We start from the raw sequence: 17,472 nt of genomic DNA on the forward strand, positions 1-17,472 counted from the left end.
CCAGGCGGTCTCGCATCCAGGTACTAACCAGGCCCGACCCTGCTTAGCATCCGAGATCAGATGAGATCAAGCGCATTCAGGGTGATGTGGCCGTAGGCGATCTTTGCACCCTACTTACAACTCTCTTGACAAAAGCCAAGGTGGTCACCTTGGGCAATCGAGAGGAAAAATACAGCAGGTCGCCAAAGCCAACAACATAATGGAAAAAGGCCTACGGCACCTGGTATTCCCAGGCGGTCTCCCATCCAGGTACTAACCAAGTCCGACCCTGCTTAGCATCCGAGATCAGACGAGATTGAGCGCATTCAGGGTGATGTGGCCGTAGGCGATCCTGCACCCTTCTTACAACTCTCTTGACAAAAGCCAAGGTGGTCACCTCGGGCAATCGAGAGTAAAAATACAGCAGGTCGCCAAAGCCAACAACATAATGGAAAAAAGCCTACGGCACCTGGTATTCCCAGGCGGTCTCCCATCCAGGTACTAACCAGGCCCAACCCTGCTTAGCATCCGAGATCAGACGAGATCGAGCGCATTCAGGGTGATGTGGCTGTAGGCGATCTTGCCCTCTACTTACAACTCTCTTGACAAAAGCCAAGGTGGTCACCTCGGGCAATAGAGAGTAAAAATACAGCAGGTCGCCAAAGCCAACAACATAATGGAAAAAAGCCTACGGCACCTGGTATTCCCAGGCGGTCTCCCATCCAGGTACTAACCAAGTCCGACCCTGCTTAGCATCCGAGATCAGACGAGATTGAGCTCATTCAGGGTGATGTGGCCGTAGGCGATCCTGCACCCTTCTTACAACTCTCTTGACAAAAGCCAAGGTGGTCACCTCGGGCAATCGAGAGGAAAAATACAGCAGGTCGCCAAAGCCAACAACATAATGGAAAAAAGCCTACGGCACCTGGTATTCCCAGGCGGTCTCCCATCCAGGTACCAACCAGGCCCAACCCTGCTTAGCATCCGAGATCAGACAAGATCGAGCGCATTCAGGGTGATGTGGCCGTAGGCGATCTTGCACCCTACTTACAAATCTCTTGACAAAAGCCAAGGTGGTCACCTCGGGAAATCGAGAGGAAAAATACAGCAGGTCGCCAAAGCCAACAACATAATGGAAAAAAGCCTACGGCACCTGGTACTCCCAGGCGGTCTCCCATCCAGGTACTAACCAGACCCGACCCTGCTTAGCATCCGAGATCAGACGAGATCGAGCGCATTCAGGGTGATGTGACTGTAGGCGATTTTGCACCCTACTTACAACTCTCTTGACAAAAGCCAAGGTGGTCACCTCGGGCAATCGAGAGGAAAAAAATACAGCAGGTCGCCAAAGCCAACAACATAATGGAAAAAAGCCTACGGCACCTGGTATTCCCAGGCTGTCTCCCATCCAGGTACTAACCAGGCCCAACCCTGCTTAGCATCCGAGATCAGACGAGATCGAGCGCATTCAGGGTGATGTGGCCGTAGGCGATCTTGCACCCTACTTACAACTCTATTGACAAAAGCCAAGGTGGTCACCTCGGGCAATCGAGAGGAAAAATACAGCAGGTCGCCAAAGCCAACAACATAATGGAAAAAAGCCTACGGCACCTGGTATTCCCAGGCGGTCTCCCATCCAGGTACTAACCAGGCCCGACCCTGCTTAGCATCCGAGATCAGACGAGATCGAGCGCATACAGGGTGAGGTGGCCGTAGGCGATCTTGCACCCTACTTACAACTCTCTTGACAAAAGCCAAGGTGGTCACCTCGGGCAATCGAGAGGAAAAATACAGCAGGTCGCCAAAGCCAACAACATAATGGAAAAAAGCCTACGGCACCTGGTACTCCCAGGCAGTCTCCCATCCAGGTACTAACCAGGCCCGACCCTGCTTAGCATCCGAGATCGAGCGCATTCAGGGTGATGTGGCTGTAGGCGATCTTGCACCCTACTTTCAACTCTCTTGACAAAAGCCAAGGTGGTCACCTCGGGCAATCGAGAGGAAAAATACAGCAGGTCGCCAAAGCCAACAACATAATGGATAAAAGCCTACGGCACCTGGTATTCCCAGGCTGTCTCCCATCCAGGTACTAACCAGGCCCGACCCTGCTTAGCATCCGAGATCAGACGAGATCGAGCGCATTCAGGGTGATGTGTCCATAGGCGATCTTGCACCCTACTTACAACTCTCTTGACAAAAGCCAAGGTGGTCACCTCGGGCAATCGAGATGAAAAATAGAGCAGGTCGCCAAAGCCAACAACATAATGGAAAAAAGCCTACGGCACCTGGTATTCCCAGGCGGTCTCCCATCCAGGTACTAACCAGGCCCGACCCTGCTTAGCATCCAAGATCAGACGAGATCGAGCGCATTCAGGGTGATGTGACTGTAGGTGATCTTGCCCCCTACTTACAACTCTCTTGACAAAAGCCAAGGTGGTCACCTCGGGCAATCGAGAGGAAAAATACAGCAGGTCGCCAAAGCCAACAACATAATGGAAAAAAGCCTACGGCACCTGGTATTCCCAGGCGGTCTCCCATCCAGGTACTAACCAGGCCCGACCCTGCTTAGCCTCCGAGATCAGACGAGATCGAGCGCATTCAGGGTGATGTGGCCGTAGGCGACATTGCACCCGACTTACAACTCTCTTGACAAAAGCCAAGGTGGTCACCTCGGGCAAACGAGAGGAAAAATACAGCAGGTCGCCAAAGCCAACAACATAATGGAAAAAAGCCTACGGCACCTGGTATTCCCAGGCAGTCCCCCATCCAGGTACTAACCAGGCCCGACGCTGCTTAGCATCCGAGATCAGACGAGATCGAGCACATTCAGTGTGATGTGGCCGTAGGCGATCTTGCACCCTACTTACAACTCTCTTGACAAAAGCTAAGGTGGTCACCTCGGGCAATCGAGAGGAAAAATACAGCAGGTCGCCAAACCAACAACATAATGGAAAAAAGCCTACGGCACCTGGTATTCCCTGGCGGTCTCGCATCCAGGTACTAACCAGGCCCGACCCTGCTTAGCATCCGAGATCAGACGAGATCGAGCGCATTCAGGGTGATGTGGCCGTAGGCGATCTTGCACCCTACTTACAACTCTCTTGACAAAAGCCAAGGTGGTCACCTCGGGCAATCGAGAGGAAAAATACAGCAGGTCGCCAAAGCCAACAACATAATGGAAAAAAGCCTACGGCACCTAGTATTCCCAGGCGGTCTCCCATCCAGGTACTAACCAGGCCCGACCCTGCTTAGCATCCGAGATCAGACAAGATCGAGCGCATTCAGGGTGATGTGGCCGTAGGCGGTCTTGCACCCTACTTACAACTCTCTTGACAAAAGCCAAGGTGGTCACCTCGGGCAATCGAGAGGAAAAAAACTGCAGGTCGCCAAAGCCAGCAACATAATGGAAAAAAGCCTACGGCACCTGGTATTCCCAGACGGTCTCCCATCCAGGTACTAACCAGGCCCGACCCTGCTTACCATCCGAGATCAGACGAGATCGAGCGCATGCAGGGTGATGTGGCCGCAGGCGATCTTGCACCCTACTTACAACTCTCTTGACAAAAGCCAAGGTGGTCACCTCGGGCAATCGAGAGGAAAAATACAGCAGGTCGCCAAAGCCAACAACATAATGGAAAAAAGCCTACGGCTCCTGGTATTCCCAAACGGTCTCCCATCCAGGTACTAACCAGGCCCGACCCTGCTTACCATCCGAGATCAGACGAGATCGAGCGCATTCAGGGTGATGTGGCCGCAGGCGATCTTGCACCCTACTTACAACTCTCTTGACAAAAGCCAAGGTGGTCACCTCGGGCAATCGAGAGGAAAAATACAGCAGGTCGCCAAAGCCAACAACATAATGGAAAAAAGCCTACGGCACCTGGTATTCCCAGGCGATCTCCCATCCAGGTACTAACCAGGCGCGACCCGGCTTAGCATCCGAGATCAGACGAGATCGAGCTCATTCAGGGTGATGTGGCCGTAGGCGGTCTTGCACCCTACTTACAACTCTCTTGACAAAAGCCAAGGTGGTCACCTCGGGCAATCGAGAGGAAAAATACAGCAGGTCGCCAAAGCCAACAACATAATGGAAAAAAGCCTACGGCAACTGGTATTCCCAGACGGTCTCCCATCCAGGTACTAACCAGGCCCGACCCTGCTTAGCATCCGAGATCGAGCGCATTCAGGGTGATGTGGCTGTAGGTGATCTTGCACCCTACTTACAACTCTCTTGACAAAAGCCAAGGTGGTCACCTCGGGCAATCGAGAGGAAAAATACAGCAGGTCGCCAAAGCCAACAACATAATGGAAAAAAGCCTACGGCACCTGGTATTCCCAGGCGGTCTCCCATCCAGGTACTAACCAGGCGCGACCCTGCTTAGCATCCGAGATCAGACGAGATCGAGCGCATTCAGGGTGATGTGGCCATAGGCGGTCTTGCAGCCTACTTACAACTCTCTTGACAAAAGCCAAGGTGGTCACCTCGGGCAATCGAGAGGAAAAATACAGCAGGTCGCCAAAGCCAACAACATAATGGAAAAAAGCCTACAGCACCTGGTATTCCCAGGCGGTCTCCCATCCAGCTACTAACCAGGCCCGACCCTGCTTATCATCCGAGATCAGACGAGATCGAGCGCATACAGGGTGATGTGGCCGTAGGCGATCTTGCACCCTGCTTACAACTCTCTTGACAAAAGTCAAGGTGGTCACCTCGGGCAATTGAGAGGAAAAATACAGCAGGTCGCCAAAGCCAACAACATAATGGAAAAAAGCCTACGGCACCTGGTATTCCCAGGCGGCCTCCCATCCAGGTACTAACCAGGCCCGACCCTGCTTAGCATCCGAGATCAGACGAGATCGAGCGCATTCAGGGAGATGTGGCTGCAGGCGATCTTGCACCCTACTTACAACTCTCTTGACAAAAGCCAAGGTGGTCACCTCGGGCAATCGAGAGGAAAAATACAGCAGGTCGCCAAAGCCAACAACATAATGGAAAAAAGCCTATGGCACCTGGTATTCCCAGGCGGTCTCCCATCCAGGTACTAACCAGGCCCGACCCTGATTAGCATCCGAGATCGAGCGCATTCAGGGTGATGTGGCTGTAGGCGATCTTGCACCCTACTTACAACTCTCTTGAGAAAAGCCAAGGTGGTCACCTCGGGCAATCGAGAGGAAAAATACAGCAGGTCGCCAAAGCCAACAACATAATGGAAAAAAGCCTATGGCACCTGGTATTCCCAGGCGGTCTCCCATCCAGGTACTAACCAGGCCGAACCCTGATTAGCATCCGAGATCAAGCGCATTCAGGGTGATGTGGCTGTAGGCGATCTTGCACCCTACTTACAACTCTCTTGAGAAAAGCCAAGGTGGTCACCTCGGGCAATCGAGAGGAAAAATACAGCAGGTCGCCAAAGCCAACAACATAATGGAAAAAAGCCTACGGCACTTGGTATTCCCAGGCGGTCTCCCATCCAGGTACTAACCAGGCGCGACCCTGCTTAGCATCCGAGATCAGACGAGATCGAGCGCGTTCAGGGTGATGTGGCCGTAGGCGGTCTTGCACCCTACTTACAACTCTCTTGACAAAAGCCAAGGTGGTCACCTCGGGCAATCGAGAGGAAAAATACAGCAGGTCGCCAAAGCCAACAACATAATGGAAAAAAGCCTACGGCACCTGGTATTCCCAGGCGGTCTCGCATCCAGGTACTAACCAGGCCCGACCCTGCTTAGCATCCGAGATCAGATGAGATCGAGCGCATTCAGGGTGATGTGGCTGCAGGCAATCTTGCACCCTACTTACAACTCTCTTGACAAAAGCCAAGGTGGTCACCTCGGACAATCGAGAGGAAAAATACAGCAGGTCGCCAAAGCCAACAACATAATGGAAAAAAGCCTACGGCACCTGGTATTCCCAGGCGGTCTCCCATCCAGGCTCGACCCTGCTTAGCATCCGAGATCAGACGAGATTGAGCGCATTCAGGGTGATGTGGCCGTAGGCAATCTTGAACCCTACTTACAACTCTCTTGACAAAAGCCAAGGTGGTCACCTCGGGCAACCGAGAGGAAAAATACAGCAGGTCGCCAAAGCCAACAACATAATGGAAAAAAGGCTACTGCACCTGGTATTCCCAGGCGGTCTCCCATCGAGGTACTAACCAGGCCCGACCCTGCTTAGCATCCGAGATCGAGCGCATTCAGAGTGATGTGGCTGTAGGCGATCTTGCACCCTACTTACAACTCTCTTGACAAAAGCCAAGGTGGTCACCTCGGGCAATCGAGAGGAAAAATACAGCAGGTCGCCAAAGCCAACAACATAATGGAAAAAAGCCTACGGCACCTGGTATTCCCAGGCGGTCTCCCATCCAGGTACTAACCAGGCGCGACCCTGCTTAGCATCCGAGATCAGACGAGATCGAGCGCATTCAGGGTGATGTGGCCATAGGCGGTCTTGCAACCTACTTACAACTCTATTGACAAAAGCCAAGGTGGTCACCTCGGGCAATCGAGAGGAAAAATACAGCAGGTCGCCAAAGCCAACAACATAATGGAAAAAAGCCTACAGCACCTGGTATTCCCAGGCGGTCTCCCATCCAGGTACTAACCAGGCCCGACCCTGCTTATCATCCGAGATCAGACGAGATCGAGCGCATTCAGGGTGATGTGGCCGTAGGCGATCTTGCACCCTGCTTACAACTCTCTTGACAAAAGCCAAGGTGGTCACCTCGGGCAATCGAGAGGAAAAATACAGCAGGTCGCCAAAGCCAACAACATAATGGAAAAAAGCCTACGGCACCTGGTATTCCCAGGCGGTCTCCCATCCAGGTACTAACCAGGCTCGACCCTACTTAGCATCCGAGATTAGACGAGATTGAGCGCACTCAGGGTGATGTGGCCGTAGGCAATCTTGAACCCTACTTACAACTCTCTTGACAAAAGCCAAGGTGGTCACCTCGGGCAATCGAGAGGAAAAATACAGCAGGTCGCCAAAGCCAACAACATAATGGAAAAAAGCCTATGGCACCTGGTATTCCCAGGCGGTCTCCCATCCAGGTACTAACCAGGCCCGACCCTGCTTAGCATCCGAGATCGAGCGCATTGAGGGTGATGTGGCTGTAGGCGATCTTGCTCCCGTCTTACAACTCTCTTGACAAAAGCCAAGGTGGTCACCTCGGGCAATCGAGAGGAAAAATACAGCAGGTCGCCAAAGCCAACAACATAATGGAAAAAAGCCTACGGCAACTTTTATTCCCAGGCGGTCTCCCATCCAGGTACTAACCAGGCGCGACCCTGCTTAGCATCCGAGATCAGACGAGATCGAGCGCATTCAGGGTGATGTGGCCATAGGCGGTCTTGCACCCTACTTACAACTCTCTTGACAAAAGCCAAGGTGGTCACCTCGGGCAATCGAGAGGAAAAATACAGCAGGTCGCCAAAGCCAACAACATAATGGAAAAAAGCCTACGGCACCTGGTATTCCCAGGCAGTCTCCCATCCAGGTACTAACCAGGCCCGACCCTTCTTAGCATCCGAGATCAGACGAGATCGAGCGCATCCAGGGTGATGTGGCCGCAGGCGATCTTGCACCCTACTTACAACTCTCTTGACAAAAGCCAAGGTGGTCACCTCGGACAATGGAGAGGAAAAATACAGCAGGTCGCCAAAGCCAACAACATAATGGAAAAAAGCCTACGGCACCTGGTATTCCCAGGCGGTCTCCCATCCAGGATCGACCCTGCTTAGCATCCGAGATCAGACGAGATTGAGCGCATTTAGGGTGATGTGGCCGTAGGCAATCTTGAACCCTACTTACAACTCTCTTGACAAAAGCCAAGGTGGTCACCTCGGGCAATCGAGAGGAAAAATACAGCAGGTCGCCAAAGCCAACAACATAATGGAAAAAAGCCTACGGCACCTGGTATTCCCAGGTGGTCTCCCATCCAGGTACTAACCAGGCCCGACCCTGCTTAGCATCTGAGATCGAGCGCATTCAGGGTGATGTGGCTGTAGGCGATCTTGCACCCTACTTACAACTCTCTTGACAAAAGCCAAGGTGGTCACCTCGGGCAATCGAGAGGAAAAATACAGCAGGTCGCCAAAGCCAACAACATAATGGAAAAAAGCCTACGGCACCTGGTGTTCCCAGGCGGTCTACCATCCAGGTACTAACCAGGCCCGACCCTGCTTAGCATCTGAGATCGAGCGCATTCAGGGTGATGTGGCAGTAGGCAATCTTGAACCCTACTTACAACTCTCTTGACAAAAGCCAAGGTGGTCACCTCGGGCAATTGTGAGGAAAAATACAGCAGGTCGCCAAAGCCAACAACATAATGGAAAAAAGCCTACGGCACCTGGTATTCCCAGGCGGTCTACCATCCAGGTATTAACCAGGCCTGACCCTGCTTAGCATCCGAGATCAGACGAGATCGAGCGCATTCAGGGTGATATGGCCGTAGGCAATCTTGCACCCTACTTACAACTCTCTTGACAACAGCCAAGGTGGTCACCTCGGACAATCGAGAGGAAAAATACAGCAGGTCGCCAAAGCCAACAACATAATGGTAAAAAGCCTACGGCACCTGATATTCCCAGGCGGTCTCCCAATCCAGGTACCAACCAGGCCCGACCCTGCTTAGCATCCGAGATCAGATGATATCGAGCGCATTCAGGGTGATGTGGCCCTAGGCGATCTTGCGTCCTACTTACAACTCTCTTGACAAAAGCTAAGGTGGTCACCTCGGGCAATCGAAAGGAAAAATACAGCAGTTCGCCAAAGCCAACAACATAATGGAAAAAAGCCTACGGCACCTGGTATTCCCAGGCGGTCTCCCATCCAGGTACTAACCAGGCCCGACCCTGCTTAGCATCCGAGATCAGACGAGATCGAGCGCATTCAGGGTGTTCTGGCTGTAGGCGGCTTTGCACCCTACTTACAACTCTCTTGACAAAAGCCAAGGTGGTCACCTCGGGCAATCGAGAGGAAAAATACAGCAGGTCGCCAAAGCCAACAACATAATGGAAAAAAGCCTACAGCACCTGGTATTCGCAGGCGGTCTCCCATCCAGGTACTAACCAGGCCCAACCCTGCTTAGCATCCGAGATCAGACGAGATCGAGCGCATTCAGGGTGATGTGGCCGTAGGCGATCTTGTGTCCTACTTACAACTCTCTTGACAAAAGCCTACGGCACCTGGTATTCTCAGGCGGTCTCCCTTTCAGGTACTAACCAGGCCTGACGCTGCTTAGCCGTAGGCAATCTTGCACTTGCTTAGCATCCGAGATCAGATGAGATTGAGCGCATTCAGGGTGATGTGGCCGTAGGAGATCTTGCACCCTACTTACAACTCTCTTGACAAAAGCCAAGGTGGTCACCTCGGGCAATCGAGAGGAAAAATACAGCAGGTCGCCAAAGCCAACAACATAATGGAAAAAAGCCTACGGAACCTGGTATTCCCAGGCGTTCTCCCATCCAGGTACTAACCAGGCCCGACCCTGCTTGGCATCCGAGATCAGACGAGATCGAGCGCATTCAGGGTGATGTGGCCGTAGGCGATCTTGCACCCTACTTACAACTCTCTTGACAAAAGCCTACGGCACCTGGTATTCCCAGGCGGTCTCCCTTTCAGGTACTAACCAGGCCTGACGCTGCTTAGCCGTAGGCAATCTTGCACTTGCTTAGCATCCGAGATCAGATGAGATTGAGCGCATTCAGGGTGATGTGGCCGTAGGAGATCTTGCACCCTACTTACAACTCTCTTGACAAAAGCCAAGGTGGTCACCTCGGGCAATCGAGAGGAAAAATACAGCAGATCGCCAAAGCCAACAACATAATGGAAAAAAGCCTACGGCACCTGGTATTCCCAGGCGTTCTCCCATCCAGGTACTAACCAGGCCCGACCCTGCTTGGCATCCGAGATCAGACGAGATCGAGCGCATTCAGGGTGATGTGGCCGTAGGCGATCTTGCACCCTACTTACAACTCTCTTGACAAAAGCCAAGGTGGTCACCTCGGGCAATCGAGGGGAAAAATACAGCAGGTCGCCAAAGCCAATAACATAATGGAAAAAAGCCTACGGCACCTGGTATTCCCAAGCGGTCTCCCATCCAGGTACTAACCAGGCCCGACCCTGCTTAGCATCCGAGATCAGACAAGATCGAGCGCATTCAGGGTGATGTGGCCGTAGGCGATCTTGCACCCTACTTACAACTCTCTTGACAGAAGCCAAGGTGGTCACCTCGGGCAATCGAGAGGAAAAATACAGCAGGTCGCCAAAGCCAACAACATAATGGAAAAAAGCCTACGGCACCTGGTATTCCCAGGCGGTCTCCCATCCAGGTACTAAGCAGGCTCGACCCTGTTTAGCATCCGAGATCAGAGGAGATCGAGCGCATTCAGGGTGATGTGGCCGTAGGCAATCTTACGCCCTACTTACAACTCTCTTGACAAAAGCCAAGGTGGTCACCTCGGGCAATCGAGAGGAAAAATACAGCAGGTCGCCAAAGCCAACAACATAATGAAAGAAAGCCTACGGCACAAGGTATTCCCAGGCGGTCTCACATCCAGGTACTAGCCAGGCCCGACCCTGCTTAGCATGCGAGATCAGACGAGATCGAGCGCATTCAGGGTGATGTGGCAGTAGGCGATCTTGCACCCTACTTACAACTCTCTTGACAAAAGCCAAGGTGGTCACCTCAGGCAATCGAGAGGAAAAATACAGCAGGTCGCCAAAGCCCTACAACATAATGGAAAAAAGCCTACGGCACCTAGTATTCTCAGGCGGTCTCCGATCCAGGTACTAACCAGGCCCGACCCTGCTTAGCATCCGAGATCAGACGAGATCGAGCGCATTCAGGGTGATGTGGCAGTAGGCAATCTTGCACCCTACTTACAACTCTCTTGACAAAATCCAAGGTGGTCACCTCGGGCAATCGAGAGGAAAAATACAGCAGGTCGCCAAAGCCAATAACATAATGGAAAAAAGCCTACGGCACCTAGTATTCCCAGGCGGTCTCCCATCCAGGTACTAACCAGGCGCGACCCTGCTTAGCATCCGAGATCAGACGAGATCGAGCGAGTTCAGGGTGATGTGGCCGTAGGCGGTCTTGCACCCTACTTACAACTCTCTTGACAAAAGCCAAGGTGGTCACCTCGGGCAATCGAGAGGAAAAATACAGCAGGTCGCCAAAGCCAACAACATAATGGAAAAAAGCCTACGGCACCTGGTATTCCCAGGCGGTCTCCCATCCAGGTACTAACCAGGCCCGACCCTGCTTAGCATCCGAGATCAGACGAGATCGAGCGCATTCAGGGTGATGTGGCTGCAGGCAATCTTGCACCCTACTTACAACTCTCTTGACAAAAGCCAAGGTGGTCACCTCGGACAATCGAGAGGAAAAATACAGCAGGTCGCCAAAGCCAACAACATAATGGAAAAAAGCCTACGGCACCTGGTATTCCCAGGCGGTCTCCCATCCAGGCTCGACCCTGCTTAGCATCCGAGATCAGACGAGATTGAGCGCATTCAGGGTGATGTGGCCGTAGGCAATCTTGAACCCTACTTACAACTCTCTTGACAAAAGCCAAGGTGGTCACCTCGGGCAATCGAGAGGAAAAATACAGCAGGTCGCCAAAGCCAACAACATAATGGAAAAAAGCCAACGCACCTGGTATTCCCAGGCGGTCTCCCATCCAGGTACTAACCAGGCCCGACCCTGCTTAGCATCCGAGATCGAGCGCATTCAGGGAGATGTGGCTGTAGGCGATCTTGCACCCTACTTACAACTCTCTTGACAAAAGCCAAGGTGGTCACCTCGGGCAATCGAGAGGAAAAATACAGCAGGTCGCCAAAGCCAACAACATAATGGAAAAAAGCCTACGGCACCTGGTATTCCCAGGCGATCTCCCATCCAGGTACTAACCAGGCGCGACCCTGCTTAGCATCCGAGATCAGACGAGATCGAGCGCATTCAGGGTGATGTGGCCGTAGGCGGTCTTGCACCCTACTTACAACTCTCTTGACAAAAGCCAAGGTGGTCACCTCGGGCAATCGAGAGGAAAAATACAGCAGGTCGCCAAAGCCAACAACATAATGGAAAAAAGCCTACGGCACCTGGTATTCCCAGACGGTCTCCCATCCAGGTACTAACCAGGCCCGACCCTGCTTAGCATCCGAGATCGAGCGCATTCAGGGTGATGTGGCTGTAGGTGATCTTGCACCCTACTTACAACTCTCTTGACAAAAGCCAAGGTGGTCACCTCGGGCAATCGAGAGGAAAAATACAGCAGGTCGCCAAAGCCAACAACATAATGGAAAAAAGCCTACAGCACCTGGTATTCCCAGGCGGTCTCCCATCCAGCTACTAACCAGGCCCGACCCTGCTTATCATCCGAGATCAGACGAGATCGAGCGCATTCAGGGTGATGTGGCCGTAGGCGATCTTGCACCCTGCTTACAACTCTCTTGACAAAAGTCAAGGTGGTCACCTCGGGCAATTGAGAGGAAAAATACAGCAGGTCGCCAAAGCCAACAACATAATGGAAAAAAGCCTACGGCACCTGGTATTCCCAGGCGGCCTCCCATCCAGGTACTAACCAGGCCCGACCCTGCTTAGCATCCGAGATCAGACGAGATCGAGCGCATTCAGGGAGATGTGGCTGCAGGCGATCTTGCACCCTACTTACAACTCTCTTGACAAAAGCCAAGGTGGTCACCTCGGGCAATCGAGAGGAAAAATACAGCAGGTCGCCAAAGCCAACAACATAATGGAAAAAAGCCTATGGCACCTGGTATTCCCAGGCGGTCTCCCATCCAGGTACTAACCAGGCCCGACCCTGATTAGCATCCGAGATCGAGCGCATTCAGGGTGATGTGGCTGTAGGCGATCTTGCAACCTACTTACAACTCTCTTGAGAAAAGCCAAGGTGGTCACCTCGGGCAATCGAGAGGAAAAATACAGCAGGTCGCCAAAGCCAACAACATAATGGAAAAAAGCCTATGGCACCTGGTATTCCCAGGCGGTCTCCCATCCAGGTACTAACCAGGCCGGACTCTGATTAGCATCCGAGATCGAGCGCATTCAGGGTGATGTGGCTGTAGGCGATCTTGCACCCTACTTACAACTCTCTTGAGAAAAGCCAAGGTGGTCACCTCGGGCAATCGAGAGGAAAAATACAGCAGGTCGCCAAAGCCAACAACATAATGGAAAAAAGCCTACGGCACTTGGTTTTCCCAGGCGGTCTCCCATCCAGGTACTAACCAGGCGCGACCCTGCTTAGCATCCGAGATCAGACGAGATCGAGCGCGTTCAGGGTGATGTGGCCGTAGGCGGTCTTGCACCCTACTTACAACTCTCTTGACAAAAGCCAAGGTGGTCACCTCGGGCAATCGAGAGGAAAAATACAGCAGGTCGCCAAAGCCAACAACATAATGGAAAAAAGCCTACGGCACCTGGTATTCCCAGGCGGTCTCCCATCCAGGTACTAACCAGGCCCGACCCTGCTTAGCATCCGAGATCAGACGAGATCGAGCTCATTCAGGGTGATGTGGCTGCAGGCAATCTTGCACCCTACTTACAACTCTCTTGACAAAAGCCAAGGTGGTCACCTCGGACAATCGAGAGGAAAAATACAGCAGGTCGCCAAAGCCAACAACATAATGGAAAAAAGCCTACGGCACCTGGTATTCCCAGGCGGTCTCCCATCCAGGCTCGACCCTGCTTAGCATCCGAGATCAGACGAGATTGAGCGCATTCAGGGTGATGTGGCCGTAGGCAATCTTGAACCCTACTTACAACTCTCTTGACAAAAGCCAAGGTGGTCACCTCGGGCAATCGAGAGGAAAAATACAGCAGGTCGCCAAAGCCAACAACATAATGGAAAAAAGGCTACTGCACCTGGTATTCCCAGGCGGTCTCCCATCGAGGTACTAACCAGGCCCGACCCTGCTTAGCATCCGAGATCGAGCGCATTCAGGGTGATGTGGCTGTAGGCGATCTTGCACCCTACTTACAACTCTCTTGACAAAAGCCAAGGTGGTCACCTCGGGCAATCGAGAGGAAAAATACAGCAGGTCGCCAAAGCCAACAACATAATGGAAAAAAACTTACGGCACCTGGTATTCCCAGGCGGTCTCCCATCCAGGTACTAACCAGGCGCGACCCTGCTTAGCATCCGAGATCAGACGAGATCGAGCGCATTCAGGGTGATGTGGCCATAGGCGGTCTTGCAACCTACTTACAACTCTATTGACAAAAGCCAAGGTGGTCACCTCGGGCAATCGAGAGGAAAAATACAGCAGGTCGCCAAAGCCAACAACATAATGGAAAAAAGCCTACAGCACCTGGTATTCCCAGGCGGTCTCCCATCCAGGTACTAACCAGGCCCGACCCTGCTTATCATCCGAGATCAGACGAGATCGAGCGCATTCAGGGTGATGTGGCCGTAGGCGATCTTGCACCCTGCTTACAACTCTCTTGACAAAAGCCAAGGTGGTCACCTCTGGCAATCGAGAGGAAAAATACAGCAGGTCGCCAAAGCCAACAACATAATGGAAAAAAGCCTACGGCACCTGGTATTCCCAGGCGGTCTCCCATCCAGGTACTAACCAGGCTCGACCCTACTTAGCATCCGAGATCAGACGAGATTGAGCGCATTCAGGGTGATGTGGCCGTAGGCAATCTTGAACCCTACTTACAACTCTCTTGACAAAAGCCAAGGTGGTCACCTCGGGCAATCGAGAGGAAAAATACAGCAGGTCGCCAAAGCCAACAACATAATGGAAAAAAGCCTATGGCACCTGGTATTCCCAGGCGGTCTCCCATCCAGGTACTAACCAGGCCCGACCCTGCTTAGCATCCGAGATCGAGCGCATTCAGGGTGATGTGGCTGCACGCGACCTTGCACCCTACTTACAACTCTCTTGACAAAAGCCAAGGTGGTCACCTCGGGCAATCGAGAGGAAAAATACAGCAGGTCGCCAAAGCCAACAACATAATGGAAAAAAGCCTACGGCACCTGGTATTTCCAGGTGGTCTCCCATCCAGGTACTAACCAGGCCCGACCCTGCTTAGCATCCGAGATCAGACGAGATCGAGCACATTCAGGGTGATGTGGCCGTAGGCGATCTTGCACCCTACTTACAACTCTCTTGACAAAAGCCAAAGTGGTCACCTCGGGCAATAGAGAGGAAAAATACAGCAGGTCGCCAAAGCCAACAACATAATGGAAAAAAGCCTACGGCACCTGGTATTCCCAGGCGGTCTCCCATCCAGGTACTAACCAGGCCCGACCCTGCTTAGCATCCGAGATCAGACGAGATCGAGCGCATTCAGGGTGATGTGGCCGTAGCCGATCTTGCACCCTACTTACAACTCTCTTGACAAAAGCCAAGGTGGTCACCTTGGGCAATCGAGAGGAAAAATACAGCAGGTCGCCAAAGCCAACAACATAATGGAAAAAAGCCTACGGCACCTGGTATTCCCAGGCGGTCTCCCATCCAGGTACTAACCTGGCCCGACCCTGCTTAGCATCCGAGATCAGATGAGATCGAGCGCATTCAGGGTGATGTGGCCGTAGGTTATCTTGCACCCTACTTACAACTCTCTTGACAAAAGCCAAGGTGGTCACCTCGGGCAATAGAGAGGAAAAATACAGCAGGTCGCCAAAGCCAACAACTTAATGGAAAAAAGCCTACGGCACCTGGTATTCCCAGGCGGTCTCCCATCCAGGTACTAACCAGGCCCGACCCTGCTTAGCATCCAAGATCAGACGAGATCGAGCGCATTCAGGGTGATGTGGCCGTAGCCGATCTTGCACCCTACTTACAACTCTCTTGACAAAAGCCAAGGTGGTCACCTCGGGCAATCGAGAGGAAAAATACAGCAGGTCGCCAAAGCCAACAACATAATGGAAAAAAGCCTGCGGCACCTGGTATTCCCAGGCGGTCTCCCATCCAGGTACTAACCTGGCCCGACCCTGCTTAGCATCCGAGATCAGACGAGATCAAGCGCATTCAGGGTGATGTGGCCGTAGGTGATCTTGCACCCTACTTACAACTCTCTTGACAAAAGCCAAGGTGGTCACCTCGGGCAATCGAGAGGAAAAACACAGCAGGTCGCCAAAGCCAACGACATAATGGAAAAAAGCCTACGGCACCTGGTATTCCCAGGTGGTCTCCCATCCAGGTACTAACCAGGCCCGACCCTGCTTAGCATCCGAGATCAGACGAGATCGAGCGCATTCAGAGTGTTGTGGCCGTAGGCGATCTTGCACCCTACTTACAACTCTCTTGACAAAAGCCAAGGTGGTCACCTCGGGCAATCGAGAGGAAAAATACAGCAGGTCGCCAAAGCCAACAACATAATGGAAAAAAGCCTACGGCACCTGGTATTCCCAGGCGGTCTCCCATCCAGGTACTAACCAGGCCCGACCATGCTTAGCATCCGAGATCAGACGAGATCGAGCGCATTCAGGGTGATGTGGCCGTTGGCGATCTTGCACCCTACTTACAACTCTCTTGACAAAAGCCAAGGTGGTCACCTCGGGCAATCGAGAGGAAAAATACAGCAGGTCGCCAAAGCCAACAACATAATGGAAAAAAGCCAACGGCACCTGGTATTTCCAGGTGGTCTCCCATCCAGGTACTAACCAGGCCCGACCCTGCTTAGCATCCGAGATCAGACGAGATCGAGCGCATTCAGGGTGATGTGGCCGTAGGCGATATTGCTCCCTACTTACAACTCTCTTGACAAAAGCCAAGGTGGTCACCTCGGGTAATCGAGAGGAAAAATACAGCAGGTCGCCAAAGCCAACGACATAATGGAAAAAAGCCTACGGCACCTGGTATTCCCAGGCGGTCTCACATCCAGGTACTAACCAGGCCCGACCCTGCTTAGCATCCGAGATCAGACGAGATCGAGCGCATTCAGAGTGTTGTGGCAGTAGGCAATCTTGCACCCTACTTACAACTCTCTTGACAAAAGCCAAGGTGGTCACCTCGGGCAATCGAGAGGAAAAATACAGCAGGTCGCCAAAGCCAACAACATAATGGAAAAAAGCCTACGGCACCTGGTATTCCCAGGCGGTCTCCCATCCAGGTACTAACCAGGCCCGACCCTGCTTAGCATCTGAGATCAGACGAGATCGAGCGCATTCAGGGTGATGTGGCCATAGGCTGTCTTGCACCCTACTTACAACTCTCTTGACAAAAGCCAAGGTGGTCACCTCGGGCAATCGAGAGGAAAAATACAGTAGGTCGCCAAAGCCAACAACATAATGGAAAAAAGCCTACGGCACCTGGAATTCCCAGGCGGTCTCCTATCCAGGTACTAACCAGGCCCGACCCTGCTTAGCATCCGAGATCAGATGAGATCGAGCGCATTCAGGGTGATGTGGCCGTAGGCGACCTTGCACCCTACTTACAACTCTCTTAACAAAAGCCAAGGTGGTCACCTCGGGCAATTGAGAGGAAAAATACAGTAGGTCGCCAAAGCCAACAAC

At 52.6% G+C, this 17,472-nt stretch overlaps 40 non-coding genes and 30 pseudogenes across 40 annotated transcripts in view; all 70 read right to left on the bottom strand.

Annotated features, from left to right (window-relative positions):
* Positions 1-98, bottom strand: part of LOC143953673 (5S ribosomal RNA) — a 119-nt gene extending 21 nt beyond the window's left edge. Inside the window, exon 1 of the ribosomal RNA XR_013268732.1 lies at positions 1-98. This exon is cut by the window's left edge and continues 21 nt beyond it. This is a non-coding gene — a ribosomal RNA (5S ribosomal RNA).
* A 110-nt stretch (positions 99-208) lies between these two features.
* LOC143954680 (5S ribosomal RNA) lies at positions 209-327 on the bottom strand. Its single transcript, XR_013269645.1, has one exon. It is a non-coding gene; the product is annotated as a 5S ribosomal RNA (ribosomal RNA).
* A 109-nt stretch (positions 328-436) lies between these two features.
* Positions 437-555, bottom strand: LOC143950817 (5S ribosomal RNA). The gene has a single exon (XR_013266149.1). It is a non-coding gene; the product is annotated as a 5S ribosomal RNA (ribosomal RNA).
* Positions 556-664: 109 nt separating this feature from the next.
* On the bottom strand, positions 665-783 carry LOC143945540 (5S ribosomal RNA; annotated as a pseudogene).
* Positions 784-892: 109 nt separating this feature from the next.
* On the bottom strand, positions 893-1,011 carry LOC143952363 (5S ribosomal RNA). Its single transcript, XR_013267547.1, has one exon. It is a non-coding gene; the product is annotated as a 5S ribosomal RNA (ribosomal RNA).
* A 109-nt stretch (positions 1,012-1,120) lies between these two features.
* On the bottom strand, positions 1,121-1,239 carry LOC143943666 (5S ribosomal RNA; annotated as a pseudogene).
* A 111-nt stretch (positions 1,240-1,350) lies between these two features.
* LOC143952206 (5S ribosomal RNA) lies at positions 1,351-1,469 on the bottom strand. The gene has a single exon (XR_013267405.1). It is a non-coding gene; the product is annotated as a 5S ribosomal RNA (ribosomal RNA).
* A 109-nt stretch (positions 1,470-1,578) lies between these two features.
* Positions 1,579-1,697, bottom strand: LOC143951321 (5S ribosomal RNA). The gene has a single exon (XR_013266604.1). It is a non-coding gene; the product is annotated as a 5S ribosomal RNA (ribosomal RNA).
* A 109-nt stretch (positions 1,698-1,806) lies between these two features.
* Positions 1,807-1,915, bottom strand: LOC143948786 (5S ribosomal RNA; annotated as a pseudogene).
* A 109-nt stretch (positions 1,916-2,024) lies between these two features.
* LOC143944872 (5S ribosomal RNA) lies at positions 2,025-2,143 on the bottom strand (annotated as a pseudogene).
* A 109-nt stretch (positions 2,144-2,252) lies between these two features.
* LOC143944438 (5S ribosomal RNA) lies at positions 2,253-2,371 on the bottom strand (annotated as a pseudogene).
* Positions 2,372-2,480: 109 nt separating this feature from the next.
* Positions 2,481-2,599, bottom strand: LOC143954847 (5S ribosomal RNA). Its single transcript, XR_013269761.1, has one exon. It is a non-coding gene; the product is annotated as a 5S ribosomal RNA (ribosomal RNA).
* A 109-nt stretch (positions 2,600-2,708) lies between these two features.
* Positions 2,709-2,827, bottom strand: LOC143954855 (5S ribosomal RNA; annotated as a pseudogene).
* A 108-nt stretch (positions 2,828-2,935) lies between these two features.
* LOC143954288 (5S ribosomal RNA) lies at positions 2,936-3,054 on the bottom strand. The gene has a single exon (XR_013269293.1). It is a non-coding gene; the product is annotated as a 5S ribosomal RNA (ribosomal RNA).
* Positions 3,055-3,163: 109 nt separating this feature from the next.
* LOC143953127 (5S ribosomal RNA) lies at positions 3,164-3,282 on the bottom strand. The gene has a single exon (XR_013268238.1). It is a non-coding gene; the product is annotated as a 5S ribosomal RNA (ribosomal RNA).
* A 109-nt stretch (positions 3,283-3,391) lies between these two features.
* On the bottom strand, positions 3,392-3,510 carry LOC143953095 (5S ribosomal RNA). The gene has a single exon (XR_013268209.1). It is a non-coding gene; the product is annotated as a 5S ribosomal RNA (ribosomal RNA).
* Positions 3,511-3,619: 109 nt separating this feature from the next.
* Positions 3,620-3,738, bottom strand: LOC143954595 (5S ribosomal RNA). Its single transcript, XR_013269572.1, has one exon. It is a non-coding gene; the product is annotated as a 5S ribosomal RNA (ribosomal RNA).
* Positions 3,739-3,847: 109 nt separating this feature from the next.
* LOC143945365 (5S ribosomal RNA) lies at positions 3,848-3,966 on the bottom strand (annotated as a pseudogene).
* A 109-nt stretch (positions 3,967-4,075) lies between these two features.
* On the bottom strand, positions 4,076-4,184 carry LOC143949733 (5S ribosomal RNA; annotated as a pseudogene).
* Positions 4,185-4,293: 109 nt separating this feature from the next.
* Positions 4,294-4,412, bottom strand: LOC143951205 (5S ribosomal RNA). The gene has a single exon (XR_013266499.1). It is a non-coding gene; the product is annotated as a 5S ribosomal RNA (ribosomal RNA).
* Positions 4,413-4,521: 109 nt separating this feature from the next.
* On the bottom strand, positions 4,522-4,640 carry LOC143953215 (5S ribosomal RNA). Its single transcript, XR_013268318.1, has one exon. It is a non-coding gene; the product is annotated as a 5S ribosomal RNA (ribosomal RNA).
* A 109-nt stretch (positions 4,641-4,749) lies between these two features.
* LOC143955000 (5S ribosomal RNA) lies at positions 4,750-4,868 on the bottom strand (annotated as a pseudogene).
* Positions 4,869-4,977: 109 nt separating this feature from the next.
* On the bottom strand, positions 4,978-5,086 carry LOC143949262 (5S ribosomal RNA; annotated as a pseudogene).
* A 327-nt stretch (positions 5,087-5,413) lies between these two features.
* Positions 5,414-5,532, bottom strand: LOC143953314 (5S ribosomal RNA). Its single transcript, XR_013268408.1, has one exon. It is a non-coding gene; the product is annotated as a 5S ribosomal RNA (ribosomal RNA).
* Positions 5,533-5,641: 109 nt separating this feature from the next.
* On the bottom strand, positions 5,642-5,760 carry LOC143944307 (5S ribosomal RNA; annotated as a pseudogene).
* A 326-nt stretch (positions 5,761-6,086) lies between these two features.
* LOC143949374 (5S ribosomal RNA) lies at positions 6,087-6,195 on the bottom strand (annotated as a pseudogene).
* Positions 6,196-6,304: 109 nt separating this feature from the next.
* Positions 6,305-6,423, bottom strand: LOC143951208 (5S ribosomal RNA). Its single transcript, XR_013266501.1, has one exon. It is a non-coding gene; the product is annotated as a 5S ribosomal RNA (ribosomal RNA).
* Positions 6,424-6,532: 109 nt separating this feature from the next.
* LOC143950513 (5S ribosomal RNA) lies at positions 6,533-6,651 on the bottom strand. The gene has a single exon (XR_013265873.1). It is a non-coding gene; the product is annotated as a 5S ribosomal RNA (ribosomal RNA).
* Positions 6,652-6,760: 109 nt separating this feature from the next.
* Positions 6,761-6,879, bottom strand: LOC143945379 (5S ribosomal RNA; annotated as a pseudogene).
* A 109-nt stretch (positions 6,880-6,988) lies between these two features.
* Positions 6,989-7,097, bottom strand: LOC143949354 (5S ribosomal RNA; annotated as a pseudogene).
* A 109-nt stretch (positions 7,098-7,206) lies between these two features.
* On the bottom strand, positions 7,207-7,325 carry LOC143947124 (5S ribosomal RNA; annotated as a pseudogene).
* A 109-nt stretch (positions 7,326-7,434) lies between these two features.
* LOC143954679 (5S ribosomal RNA) lies at positions 7,435-7,553 on the bottom strand. Its single transcript, XR_013269644.1, has one exon. It is a non-coding gene; the product is annotated as a 5S ribosomal RNA (ribosomal RNA).
* A 326-nt stretch (positions 7,554-7,879) lies between these two features.
* LOC143948675 (5S ribosomal RNA) lies at positions 7,880-7,988 on the bottom strand (annotated as a pseudogene).
* Positions 7,989-8,097: 109 nt separating this feature from the next.
* On the bottom strand, positions 8,098-8,206 carry LOC143949571 (5S ribosomal RNA; annotated as a pseudogene).
* Positions 8,207-8,315: 109 nt separating this feature from the next.
* Positions 8,316-8,434, bottom strand: LOC143954346 (5S ribosomal RNA). The gene has a single exon (XR_013269346.1). It is a non-coding gene; the product is annotated as a 5S ribosomal RNA (ribosomal RNA).
* Positions 8,435-8,543: 109 nt separating this feature from the next.
* Positions 8,544-8,663, bottom strand: LOC143947666 (5S ribosomal RNA; annotated as a pseudogene).
* A 109-nt stretch (positions 8,664-8,772) lies between these two features.
* On the bottom strand, positions 8,773-8,891 carry LOC143953701 (5S ribosomal RNA). Its single transcript, XR_013268759.1, has one exon. It is a non-coding gene; the product is annotated as a 5S ribosomal RNA (ribosomal RNA).
* A 109-nt stretch (positions 8,892-9,000) lies between these two features.
* Positions 9,001-9,119, bottom strand: LOC143950905 (5S ribosomal RNA). Its single transcript, XR_013266227.1, has one exon. It is a non-coding gene; the product is annotated as a 5S ribosomal RNA (ribosomal RNA).
* Positions 9,120-9,407: 288 nt separating this feature from the next.
* Positions 9,408-9,526, bottom strand: LOC143945052 (5S ribosomal RNA; annotated as a pseudogene).
* Positions 9,527-9,814: 288 nt separating this feature from the next.
* Positions 9,815-9,933, bottom strand: LOC143953960 (5S ribosomal RNA). The gene has a single exon (XR_013268994.1). It is a non-coding gene; the product is annotated as a 5S ribosomal RNA (ribosomal RNA).
* A 109-nt stretch (positions 9,934-10,042) lies between these two features.
* Positions 10,043-10,161, bottom strand: LOC143951725 (5S ribosomal RNA). The gene has a single exon (XR_013266970.1). It is a non-coding gene; the product is annotated as a 5S ribosomal RNA (ribosomal RNA).
* A 109-nt stretch (positions 10,162-10,270) lies between these two features.
* LOC143952587 (5S ribosomal RNA) lies at positions 10,271-10,389 on the bottom strand. The gene has a single exon (XR_013267750.1). It is a non-coding gene; the product is annotated as a 5S ribosomal RNA (ribosomal RNA).
* A 109-nt stretch (positions 10,390-10,498) lies between these two features.
* LOC143947645 (5S ribosomal RNA) lies at positions 10,499-10,617 on the bottom strand (annotated as a pseudogene).
* Positions 10,618-10,727: 110 nt separating this feature from the next.
* On the bottom strand, positions 10,728-10,846 carry LOC143947224 (5S ribosomal RNA; annotated as a pseudogene).
* A 109-nt stretch (positions 10,847-10,955) lies between these two features.
* Positions 10,956-11,074, bottom strand: LOC143954065 (5S ribosomal RNA). Its single transcript, XR_013269090.1, has one exon. It is a non-coding gene; the product is annotated as a 5S ribosomal RNA (ribosomal RNA).
* A 109-nt stretch (positions 11,075-11,183) lies between these two features.
* On the bottom strand, positions 11,184-11,302 carry LOC143952670 (5S ribosomal RNA). Its single transcript, XR_013267824.1, has one exon. It is a non-coding gene; the product is annotated as a 5S ribosomal RNA (ribosomal RNA).
* Positions 11,303-11,628: 326 nt separating this feature from the next.
* LOC143949816 (5S ribosomal RNA) lies at positions 11,629-11,736 on the bottom strand (annotated as a pseudogene).
* Positions 11,737-11,845: 109 nt separating this feature from the next.
* On the bottom strand, positions 11,846-11,964 carry LOC143952199 (5S ribosomal RNA). Its single transcript, XR_013267399.1, has one exon. It is a non-coding gene; the product is annotated as a 5S ribosomal RNA (ribosomal RNA).
* Positions 11,965-12,073: 109 nt separating this feature from the next.
* Positions 12,074-12,182, bottom strand: LOC143948660 (5S ribosomal RNA; annotated as a pseudogene).
* A 109-nt stretch (positions 12,183-12,291) lies between these two features.
* On the bottom strand, positions 12,292-12,410 carry LOC143952543 (5S ribosomal RNA). Its single transcript, XR_013267710.1, has one exon. It is a non-coding gene; the product is annotated as a 5S ribosomal RNA (ribosomal RNA).
* A 109-nt stretch (positions 12,411-12,519) lies between these two features.
* Positions 12,520-12,638, bottom strand: LOC143955001 (5S ribosomal RNA; annotated as a pseudogene).
* Positions 12,639-12,747: 109 nt separating this feature from the next.
* Positions 12,748-12,856, bottom strand: LOC143949263 (5S ribosomal RNA; annotated as a pseudogene).
* A 327-nt stretch (positions 12,857-13,183) lies between these two features.
* On the bottom strand, positions 13,184-13,302 carry LOC143953608 (5S ribosomal RNA). Its single transcript, XR_013268674.1, has one exon. It is a non-coding gene; the product is annotated as a 5S ribosomal RNA (ribosomal RNA).
* Positions 13,303-13,411: 109 nt separating this feature from the next.
* LOC143943753 (5S ribosomal RNA) lies at positions 13,412-13,530 on the bottom strand (annotated as a pseudogene).
* A 326-nt stretch (positions 13,531-13,856) lies between these two features.
* On the bottom strand, positions 13,857-13,965 carry LOC143949082 (5S ribosomal RNA; annotated as a pseudogene).
* A 109-nt stretch (positions 13,966-14,074) lies between these two features.
* On the bottom strand, positions 14,075-14,193 carry LOC143954837 (5S ribosomal RNA; annotated as a pseudogene).
* A 109-nt stretch (positions 14,194-14,302) lies between these two features.
* Positions 14,303-14,421, bottom strand: LOC143950514 (5S ribosomal RNA). Its single transcript, XR_013265874.1, has one exon. It is a non-coding gene; the product is annotated as a 5S ribosomal RNA (ribosomal RNA).
* A 109-nt stretch (positions 14,422-14,530) lies between these two features.
* On the bottom strand, positions 14,531-14,649 carry LOC143952729 (5S ribosomal RNA). The gene has a single exon (XR_013267878.1). It is a non-coding gene; the product is annotated as a 5S ribosomal RNA (ribosomal RNA).
* Positions 14,650-14,758: 109 nt separating this feature from the next.
* LOC143949731 (5S ribosomal RNA) lies at positions 14,759-14,867 on the bottom strand (annotated as a pseudogene).
* A 109-nt stretch (positions 14,868-14,976) lies between these two features.
* Positions 14,977-15,095, bottom strand: LOC143952276 (5S ribosomal RNA). Its single transcript, XR_013267469.1, has one exon. It is a non-coding gene; the product is annotated as a 5S ribosomal RNA (ribosomal RNA).
* A 109-nt stretch (positions 15,096-15,204) lies between these two features.
* On the bottom strand, positions 15,205-15,323 carry LOC143950892 (5S ribosomal RNA). Its single transcript, XR_013266215.1, has one exon. It is a non-coding gene; the product is annotated as a 5S ribosomal RNA (ribosomal RNA).
* Positions 15,324-15,432: 109 nt separating this feature from the next.
* On the bottom strand, positions 15,433-15,551 carry LOC143945035 (5S ribosomal RNA). Its single transcript, XR_013265081.1, has one exon. It is a non-coding gene; the product is annotated as a 5S ribosomal RNA (ribosomal RNA).
* Positions 15,552-15,660: 109 nt separating this feature from the next.
* Positions 15,661-15,779, bottom strand: LOC143953165 (5S ribosomal RNA). The gene has a single exon (XR_013268272.1). It is a non-coding gene; the product is annotated as a 5S ribosomal RNA (ribosomal RNA).
* Positions 15,780-15,888: 109 nt separating this feature from the next.
* LOC143954236 (5S ribosomal RNA) lies at positions 15,889-16,007 on the bottom strand. Its single transcript, XR_013269246.1, has one exon. It is a non-coding gene; the product is annotated as a 5S ribosomal RNA (ribosomal RNA).
* A 109-nt stretch (positions 16,008-16,116) lies between these two features.
* LOC143951277 (5S ribosomal RNA) lies at positions 16,117-16,235 on the bottom strand. Its single transcript, XR_013266564.1, has one exon. It is a non-coding gene; the product is annotated as a 5S ribosomal RNA (ribosomal RNA).
* A 109-nt stretch (positions 16,236-16,344) lies between these two features.
* Positions 16,345-16,463, bottom strand: LOC143952737 (5S ribosomal RNA). The gene has a single exon (XR_013267885.1). It is a non-coding gene; the product is annotated as a 5S ribosomal RNA (ribosomal RNA).
* A 109-nt stretch (positions 16,464-16,572) lies between these two features.
* On the bottom strand, positions 16,573-16,691 carry LOC143952882 (5S ribosomal RNA). The gene has a single exon (XR_013268016.1). It is a non-coding gene; the product is annotated as a 5S ribosomal RNA (ribosomal RNA).
* Positions 16,692-16,800: 109 nt separating this feature from the next.
* LOC143946285 (5S ribosomal RNA) lies at positions 16,801-16,919 on the bottom strand (annotated as a pseudogene).
* Positions 16,920-17,028: 109 nt separating this feature from the next.
* Positions 17,029-17,147, bottom strand: LOC143952453 (5S ribosomal RNA). The gene has a single exon (XR_013267629.1). It is a non-coding gene; the product is annotated as a 5S ribosomal RNA (ribosomal RNA).
* A 109-nt stretch (positions 17,148-17,256) lies between these two features.
* On the bottom strand, positions 17,257-17,375 carry LOC143950641 (5S ribosomal RNA). The gene has a single exon (XR_013265990.1). It is a non-coding gene; the product is annotated as a 5S ribosomal RNA (ribosomal RNA).
* Positions 17,376-17,472: the final 97 nt, after the last annotated feature.

The sequence above is a fragment of the Lithobates pipiens genome, unplaced genomic scaffold (assembly GCF_037356315.1).
Source record: "Lithobates pipiens isolate NorthernLeopardFrog02 unplaced genomic scaffold, aLitPip1_a1.2 Scaffold_30, whole genome shotgun sequence".
In the NCBI taxonomy this organism is placed as follows: domain Eukaryota; kingdom Metazoa; phylum Chordata; class Amphibia; order Anura; family Ranidae; genus Lithobates; species Lithobates pipiens.